The 10,091-nt window shown below is 41.1% G+C and overlaps 1 long non-coding RNA gene across 1 annotated transcript; it reads left to right on the top strand.

The window, feature by feature from the left end:
* The first annotated feature begins 5,895 nt into the window (after positions 1–5,895).
* LOC125303283 lies at positions 5,896–7,345 on the top strand. Its single transcript, XR_007195045.1, has 2 exons — positions 5,896–6,077; positions 6,873–7,345. It is a non-coding gene; the product is annotated as an uncharacterized LOC125303283 (long non-coding RNA).
* Positions 7,346–10,091: the final 2,746 nt, after the last annotated feature.

The raw sequence follows: 10,091 nt of genomic DNA, 5'->3' as shown, positions 1-10,091 counted from the left end.
CATTGGCTGTGCGTGCCTCGGTCGTTACGGAGGGCTCTGTCCATGCGTTCCACCACACACTCGTAGGATATATTTCCCCACAAACCTAGCGGCTGCTTGGACAAATCCACTTGAGGGGTGGGGCAGGGGTGCGCGATCGTAACACACTGAATCTGTCATGAAGAGGCCAAAATGATTGACCTGTCACCCCCAAGCCAAATGGATGCAACTGCATTTATAGGCTAGGCATATGCCTACATGACGGGCCGCAAATAGGCCTAGTCTAAATAACTTAATAAAAAAAATTCCCGGAGGTCACCGGCCCACATGTGGACCGGCCCACCGGGCATTTGCCGGTTGTACAGATTACCAGTCCGAGCCTGGTTGGCTTGAACCAGAAAAATATGCCTCGTGACTTATTGACCATGGGAAATGACGCGCACCTTGATCACAGGCGGCGGCATGTTCGTTGTAACGTTTTTTGGTATGAATGAATTACAGTAATGACACGCCGTTGCGTTGTCAACGTGAGACACTCTTCACTTCATTTATTTCAATTTCCACAATCCTGTAGTGTCAGCGCAAAAAGACAGTAGGCGAGTTCGACTTGCAGCAGATCTGACTTGATGTGATGCATGCTGGGTTGAACACAATGCATACTGGGATGGACGCAATGCTTGCTGGTTAGAAATTCTGTCCGACTTCTGTCAGCCGGGGAGGGACTTACCACCGTGACACCATGTCACATGGCCTTAAAATATCGCGGGAGTCTTAGCCTGCAGACAGATCTTGCAGTTGCCTTCCACGAGCTGCACGAGCTGAAACACGCCCTCATGACGTCAGTTCAAAGACGTGATAGGGCCATTTGGGAGGAATGTCCTCATGACGATTATGACGGGAGGCTCATGCTGCTTCCTTATGTTGGAATATGCGAAAATAAACAGAAATCGAAGGGATACCTTCTTATACGTGATTTCTGCAACAATGGTAGGCTAGCCTACTGAAAACGTTTGGATATTCTGTTATTTTCTGCTGTTGGCTAAATAGATAGACACACATATAGGGGAAACACTTGATATTGAATTGATGTGCTACAATGCAGGCCTGTTAACTGTATGACAACAGTGGTTTATTTAAACTACATCATAAGAATTTATTTCGTCAGTCATCATGCTCATTTTAATGAGTAAGAATGAAAGTTCTGCTGTGTTTATTGCAAACAACATTCTGCGATGTCTCCCGCGAGTCACGTCAGGCAGACTATAGCCTTTCTGTCCGGGATGAGCTGCCCTCTGTTGTAGCTCCTCCCGGCTAGCCTCTGAAGATCACGTTTACGTAGTAAGCCAGACCAAGTCAGACTCGGCCGAAGTTGAACAAGCCTAGTGTTAGCGTTCTCCCGCGCAGGGCATCCTGGGATACGAGAGCGAACATTTGGGGGGTTTATGTCTTTATATCTCCTTAGTTTTGCGTGTAATGTTAGCGTCTTTATTGTAACATGTTTCCCTTTTAGTTCTCCCTCGTGTGTGATCCCTTTTGTGTGGGGGGCTGTGTCCTCCCCTGTATGTGTAGTGTGTGTGTCTGCTTGACCTGCCCCGTGTGTATTATGTTTTGTGTCTTGGTCTTGGTCTGTGTGCTCTCGTTCTCAGCTACTAAACTACTAGCTTAGCTCCCCCCACTTAGCTCTGCCTAATAATGAATAGAGATCCGGACCCCACGTGACTACCAGTGTTCGGAACACCATTTTGGCAGTAAAAATGCAATAGTATCTGTCTGCGTCCTGCAATAGTACCAGACACGCCCACTACGTTGCACGTCAATTACTACCAGACACGCCCACTGCGTGACATCATCAACCGACTCTGCCTACTTGAACACGAATCGGTGTTTCACAACACAAACACACACACAAAAAAAAACCCAAATAGGCCTACTAATGCTTAAATGTCAGAATTTGTGCAGTTTACCTCTTATATCCTCCTCACACCGACATGTTTGGCATGCTCTTGACGGCATATATACACGGGGAAACTTCTCTGAAAACCGAGTTTGTGCACAATGTTATTTTTGAAAACGGAGAGGGTGAAATGTCCGTTCATTAAAATAACCATGCACGAAGATAACTAGAAGTAGGCCTAGGTTGCATCGGAGCTGCTAGACCCGCTGTCGTAGCCGACCTCAAAGTAAAGCAGGGTTCCCACGGGTTCATGGAATTTCAAGAATACCATAAGCATAATGAAGTCTATTCCAGACATGGAACGTCAGGAAATTATATCTCTAATGCTATTTTGGGAAAAGATTATTCCAGGTGTTGGACAGGCTGCCTATCTGCCCTAAGACTTTTCATCCTTGGGATAATGTAACTGCACAATGTTAGCACCAGGGCTTGAAAACTAAATTATTTTTCAAACGTTCCGTTCCGAACGGTTCAGGTAGGCCTATGTTTAACGTTTTCGTTCTTGCATGCGTTCCGCCACCAACATATCGGTCCTGAACCGGTTCGGAACGCAAAATATCGTTCGTTCTTAAAGTTCCGGCAGTGTTTGGTGGGCCTATCAAGTCTATTTTTGTGGACTTTACCTTAGAATAGACATATCGTAGCTATGCCCAAAAATAATAAATCACAGGCGGCATCCAAAAACATTCAGATGGGCTATCCATCCCATAGCCTACAGACTTACTATAGGCCTAACCTATGCCTATAAATAATTTCTTATCAAAAAATATTTCTGGATCGTGCTAAACTTCTTACCTGGTTGTAGCCTAAGTTTTATCCATATGGAGATCTTCAAAGGCTTGCGCTATAATTCCAACCCTGTTTATAAACGAACCTGTCTGTTGCTGACAAGGCCTATCTCAAATTTCCTGTTTAACTCTTCTACATAGAATAGGCTATAATTTGTAAACATTTCAAATCCCGACTTTAAAAGCGACAAAGGCGTGGACAGGCAAAATAGGCTATTACGCATAGGTTACAAACAATTTCCAAATCAGTTTCAGTAGCCTACGCTCTGAGCTGGCCTAAGATCGAAGTGGCAGACGGATAGGTTACATTACAACAGTAAGACAAAATATACACATTTGGACCAAAGGTCCATTTATTCGCTTTTTTTTTTCAAACTGCAGAAACCAAATTATTAGGCTGTTCACCTACAGTAGTTGGTTACATAGCGGCTTGTTATCTCACATTAACAGTGTAGATGCGGGCTTGTTTTTCACACAACCGGAAATAGTCTCCCTGACATAGGATATGCTTTTGCTTTTGAAATTTTATAAAATATATAGAGAACGGAAAAAAAACGTTATTAACCGGTTTTGTGGATTTCAGAATAACGTTTCTGTTCCGGAACAGTTGAAGAGCATTTTGTTTTCGTTTCCGTTCCTCGTAAAATTCCGTAAAATTCTGTTCGTTTTCGGTTTTCGTTTTCGTTCCTTGAACCGGTTCAGAGCCCTGGTTAGCACTTTAAACATTGACTGCTTTGAAGTGAATGTGCATGTGTAACGGAGGCGAACTGAGCTAGCGTGCTAGTTGCCTGGGCTTTTAGCTCAGTGGTTAGAGCGTTCGACTCCCATTCCGGTTTGTGTCGAGGTGGCGGGTTTGAGGGCCATGAGCGGCGGACGAATTACGACCTCTGTTACAGTGGTGCCGTGACCCGGATCATGGGAGTGAGGATTTAGGGAGGTGAGTGTAACGGAGGCAAACTGATCTAGCGTGCTAGTTCCCTGTGTAAATCCTCACAGCCCTAACCTTAAGAACGCTTATAACCGCTGAGTGCTGTGTGGTCGGGCTATACGTGACAAAATCCACGGAAGTGGCAAGTATTGGGAATACGTTTACTTACAGGAGGCTACAAATGTTGCTAGCTTCACTGCCATTTATTGCCATATTTCTGAATGTCAGTCATTACACCAAGCACAATAAAACAAGCAAAATTAGTGATTTTTAAAAAATTAAATGATGATGTTATTCAGTGTTTTGTCAAATCTCATGGCCACTGATAAGATGAAAATCAAAATGACCGCGAAATGTACGGAATGCTGGAAACAAACATCGTTCATTCACGAGCTATGTAGCTTTGAGTAACGCACGGCTCAGGAAAACATAGTTTGCTACATTCATGACATTAAAACTCGCACAAGAAATGCGCATACACCTTTATCTTGTCCCATTATAATCATAGCAGAGCCCTTCTACGGAGAGCCTTGCCACTCCGTATTAAGTCCCATTGTACCGAATTTTGGATGCCGTTCCACCAGAGTTCCACTGGGGGCGATCGCCATGAGTGCAGAATGAATGGGAGTCAATGGAGCTAGACGGCTAAAATTGTCTCTTTCACCTGATTGTCGTTGACAAATCTTAGATTTGATTGTAGTTTGTATAACTTCAACATGGGTTATAGGTCAAAAGTTGAATGAACGAGTACTTATGTCCTTTTGATTTCTTACAGGTTGGGTCGTTGTTGCACATAATACGCTAGCATTGTGCTAATGAATGACGTCATTGACACATTTGAAAGGCTTTTAAGAACAATTAAGTGACGTTAAAAAATATAATACTCAACCAAGTGTATTTTCTTTGCCTCCCCTTTCGAATACAATACTCAAATTACTTGGAAAAAATTATATCCCGAGAAAAGTGGATTTTGAGGGGTACAGCTCCATAGACCTCCATGCATTCTGCACTCGTGGACGAGCGCCCTCATGTGGAACCACAGAAGGAACTGCAACCAGTTCAGAAACCGGAAGTTTTCCGAGAGTGGCAGTTCTCCCCTTATTGGACATTCTCTGATCATAGCTTTATTTGCGCAATAGCAGTGCATCCATCAAGTCCGTCAATGCAAAACATTACAGCGACCGGCATCTCAAAGTTCATTCAGAAAACAATCGTAGTATTTACAGACGCTATATAATTTCATCGATAATATTAGTCATGGCACATTTGAAAAGGCGTCAGCTTACTGATGAAGAGATCAGGGTTATTTTTACATCTAATGACGACTCTGATGTGGACATTGAACATCCGTCTGAGGTAAGAGCAGAGATATTCGCGTGTCCTGTTATCCTTGTGACAATTGTAACACGTTGTCAGCGCGACTTCATTTGCGTAATCAGGTGCATGCATGCAACACATGTGATCACATGATGAAAGCATGTGTGTGTGTGGTACTTTGCAATGTTCACGTGAAATAAAACAGATCAGGCCATGCTAACACTGCATAGATTGTAGGCCACCTAATAATGACTATAGAATGTCAGTGTAGAACGCTAGTGATGCAGCTAAAAAAACTCACCCAGTGGAGTACGTTGGTTTAAATAAAACCTACGTTCTTAAGGGTTAAACATGTATAACAATATAGCATAATAAAGAGAGCATAATAAAGAGGTAAAGAAATCATGGTACCATATTCATGCAAACACTAACACTACAGTTAAAGGTCTTTATTTAAACCAGTAACAAGAATCTATATTACATCTAGTATAACCTTTATGGAAATATGATAGCTAAGCCCTCTCCACTGAAGTATGAAACAGCAAGTGCTGCACACAGTGTGGAGGGAAACGCTGCTGCTCCGATATTTATACTATCCAACCAGCAAATCAGCACCCTCGAAATTCAGACGGGGCGAATTTGAAAAGTGTGATTGTCAGATTCAATAGCTGTCCATTAAAATTGACCAATTAGGTGGGGAAGAATAAATATTTGGGGGGCATTGTCCCTCCCAGCCCTATTCTAGATCCGGCCATGGGGACCGTTCGTTATTTATGGAATGGACCACCGGAGGAAAATAGGTGTAACCCTCATGAAATTAGGGCTACTAATCTAGATGCAATTTCATGTATCTTCCTATGGAGGGCGCTCTATGTGTTAGAAGACTAGAGCGTCCTACTAGCAAACATTCTCTCTCTCTACCAGCGACATATTTCCTGTGAACGTGCACCTGAAAGAGCTCCCGGATTTGAAGATAAATAATAACGAAATACTTTTGAAAAGTCAATACTTAACGTCTAATTATATCCATAAGATATTAGTCTACCTCAAACTCAACTTTGAATAAGAAAGAAAAGTGATTCTGTCGAGTTTACAGCAAATTGGAACTCTGGTGAGTAAAGCACGTTTTGCTAGTTTTTTACTAGCCATCTAGGAAAGGATGTAATTCATAAAAACCAATCGGAGTATGAGTGAGACGATGCTCAATGTTTGTATGAAACCTTGGTATGCCATATCATAGTTAAATAGAATGTTTAATCTCTGACGAGAATCTTAATGTTTCCTGCCACTTTGGTACAAGCCGTGTCATTGTGCTCAATGTTAAATCCTAGCTAACGCCCTAACTAGCTGGCGCAGCATGGTAGCCTGGTCAGCCAAGCCGTTAGTAGCGCTTTGAACCATGCGAGATGCGTGGCGCTTAACTTGTTTACATTTTAGCATTCAGTTTGATGCTAATGAGTTATAATACAGATGCATTAGAAATGCATAGCTTTTGAGTTTCACATGTATTTTGAATAAGTTAGTTGTAATATTTAATTCATAGTCATGTTACAATGCAATATGTTAAAATAGTCCTTGAAAAGGTTAAAAAGGAAAATGTTTTAGTAAATGGAAGTGTAAAATAGATAAGCACACTGCTTAATGATGTTAAAATATTATTCTTGTTTCATATATGCAATTCGTTGAATTGTACTGAAAGTGCATGCTTATAAGTAATGTAATTGCTTATATTTCATTTGTATAGTTTATTGTGATGCAAGTAATTCATCTCAATGTAATCTTAAGTGCATCCTTAGTTATTGGTTACACATTAGAAGATGTTCTAACAGATAGAAAGAAGTTAATGAGGTCTCATGTTGAAGAATAGAAATAGAACAGAATTCTTATTATTCTGCACTTTGTGTAGATTGGTTTTTTGAACGACCAGATCAGATTCGGATCCCAAATGGCGAGCCCAGCCCAGTGAGACTGAGAACGATCGTGGAAGCGGTGTGGCCAACCGGACGATTTGTCTCAGAGAAACCCAAGATTTGTTCATTCGTTCATCAAACACCAGATAAGATTTTCCACACTGTTGACTCAACACAGTAGTCATATCCGCACACATTCAAGGAACTGAACTTTGGGAATCGATATACACACACACACATTCAAGGAACTGAACTTTGGGAATCACTACACTTTTCATACAGGAATTGAACTCTTTCTTGAATCAGTACATACAGGAATAAGGGGCTTGAATTCTATGTTTCCTTTGATTTTCATATTTTATTTGTTTGAAGAGCTCTTCCTTATCATTTCATTTATATTTTGCCCATTCGATGCTGTGTAACCACACTGCTGTTTCGGAGGCAATAAAACTGTCAATTGTTCAACTTATTAATTCCTCTTGTGAGTTAGTCCATTTAAGCATACCCCTCTCCCGAGCCTAGGTTGATGTTTAGTGCTTGAATTACTGGTCCAGGTCTACGAGCGCTACATAGGGGAGGGTCATGTCTTTTTTTATTCTTTGTTGAGGAGAGGGTCACCCAACTTTTTTTAGTCTAGGAGGGAGGGTCACCCAACTTTTGTATTCATGAAAACAGCAAAATTTGGGCCGTCGCCAAGGGCCTCGCACCTGGCCAAAGATTACATTAAGCATTTATTCTTAATTAATGCCTATTAGCCTAAGCAAAAAGCTTAACGTGGCTTAATGTCCTAAAACAACGATCGGTGATCACCAAATTTCTCTCATATTGTTCCTAATAATCACTAAGAACCTTCAAAAAATTTAGCATGAAGTCATATTAGGCCTATGAACTTTAGGTGACGTGACCGCATGTTTCTTCAATCTCCTTCACTGACGCTTATGGAAAAGGCTTAACGTCCCAAAACAACGATCAATGATCATCACATTTCTCTCTCATATTGCTTCTCATAACCATCTATATAAATCTAGCCCAAAGTTTTTTTTCTTTTTGAGTTTGTCCGAATCCCAGGACATAACGTACTGGACCAATAGGCTCGAGATATAATTCCAAAGGGGACAGATAGGCTACTGCACAACTTAACAAGATCGAACGAACCTTCCCGAACTTTGAAATTGCGATCAGTGACTGGCGTTGGGTGAACAAAGCTTTTCGAAGTTGAATAGGCTATTTAAAAACTTTGCGCACCGTCACGAGAGACTAGTGGGCTCACCCTTATGAATTGAAAAAGACGCTACCTGCAATTCGTTGGCCTATGATTTCATTGATGCGTTTGCGGCAAAGTAAGGAAGAAAATGTATTTCAGGATATGGCAAGTCAATGTCATTCATTTGTCCAATGTTAGCCTACAGACCAGTTTCCATAGTGCACATCTTAGTTTGAATGTTGTGTGTTTCTGGTCATTGACAAATAGCGTTCAGCACAAAATCACGCCCAATTAATTACCCCTGTTAAAGTGTTCGCCTTTGTTACACTAGTTTGGTTTTATGATGTAGGATAGCCTATGATAAACGGCTTATGGCCATATATGTGACTCAGCTAATGTTATAGGCTATACAATTTCTCTTAAAGACAAGCTGGTGTAGCCTATTAGCCTACTATTAAAATGCATCGACAGTAGGCTGATTTCATGCACGTAAGTGAAAAGGGCCTCGCACCTGTCAAGTTCGCACAGGGCCTCACACCCCTCCTCCTAAGACAGTGGGAAAAAGTTAAAATAGTAGGCCTACGTGATAAACCCGGAAAAAGTTGACAGGTAGGCTATGTTTCGGTCCCGAAAACATAATGATTATTTGATGTCATCACATTTAATGATCACAACATGATTATTTGTGAAATTGTGCAAACGACAGCCTTTTCAAGGCATTTCAAGGAAGGAGTGGTAGCATGCAAGCTCCAAGCTGACCCAGTACAGAGAGCATCAATACATTGTTGGGGAGGGTCATGCGTTTTTTCGCAATCACTTTGGAGCAGAGGCGTATAAAGCTTTTTAAAAGTGTGGGGGTTGTGGGATAGGAAAATGAAACAATCTGGCCAAATTATAAATAACTCCCTACAGGAACATTGTAAGTATTTTCTGAGAGGGGTGTGGACTATATTGGTGTCCGGGAGTTTCTCCCCCAAATTTTTTTTTTAAATTCTCATTGCTATACACACCATTTTAATGCAGTTTGGGAGGGACAGAAGAAGCAGCACCCCTCATATGTGTGGCTCATGTGACACAGGCCTACATGATCTACCTGCTATCACTTCACTATTTGGCACTACCCTACATGACATATCTCATGTTATAAATCAAGAAATCATTTCAGAAATTATGTTTTGTGCATATGGGTTAGCAGGCTACAATAAATTGCCTAACAGACAGCAGCCTAATTTTGAGGTATCACTAATACCTATTAAATAAATGTAAAGGACACAGAATAGTGACAGAACTGTAAGCTCACATTAAAAAAACGTTTGAAACATATGCAAATGGAATATAAATAAAGTGTTGCATATAGCCAGCTTAATTAATGTACATTTAAAGATTATGATTAGCAGTTTCTATGCTTTTTCCATCTATAGTTACAGGAAGCTACATTGTTGTTTAAACTATTGTTGTTTCTATAGCCTAGTCCACGTTACCTAGTTTCACTTGCTGCAGGGACGCACACATTGCATGAGCTCATAGCGTTCTATTTGAGTTCTACATGCTGGAAATCTTAGTTCTCAAATGTAGAACTCAAAGATGTCTTGACGCCGCCGTTTGTAAGATCAAAATAAGATGTTTTAAATGGAACGCAATCGTATTTGACAGTGAAATGCCGCCGGCGTTTGATCAGATCAAATAAGACGTTCTAAATGGATCACGATGTAATTAGCCTACAGGAAGCTGTTCAGATCTGTTCCAAGCGTCTTGGAGACGTGTGCTGACTGTGCTATGTCTATTCATGGGTTTCATCAGGTCCCTTTCCACAGGTGTAGGCCTATTAATCAAGCACCATCCAGTCTGCATTGATAATTAAGGTGCTTGATTTTATACACCTGTGGAAAGGGACCTGATGAAACCCATGAATATAGTGGATGACACCAAATTAAAAAGTATTTCTGATTGGGGAAACGTTTAGCCTAGTTTATTTATTTTTTTCAGTACGCGGTTCCATATATTCAATCTT

The sequence above is a fragment of the Alosa alosa genome, chromosome 1 (assembly GCF_017589495.1).
Source record: "Alosa alosa isolate M-15738 ecotype Scorff River chromosome 1, AALO_Geno_1.1, whole genome shotgun sequence".
Lineage (NCBI taxonomy): Eukaryota > Metazoa > Chordata > Actinopteri > Clupeiformes > Clupeidae > Alosa > Alosa alosa.
This window is presented reverse-complemented; position numbering and strand designations above follow the sequence as displayed.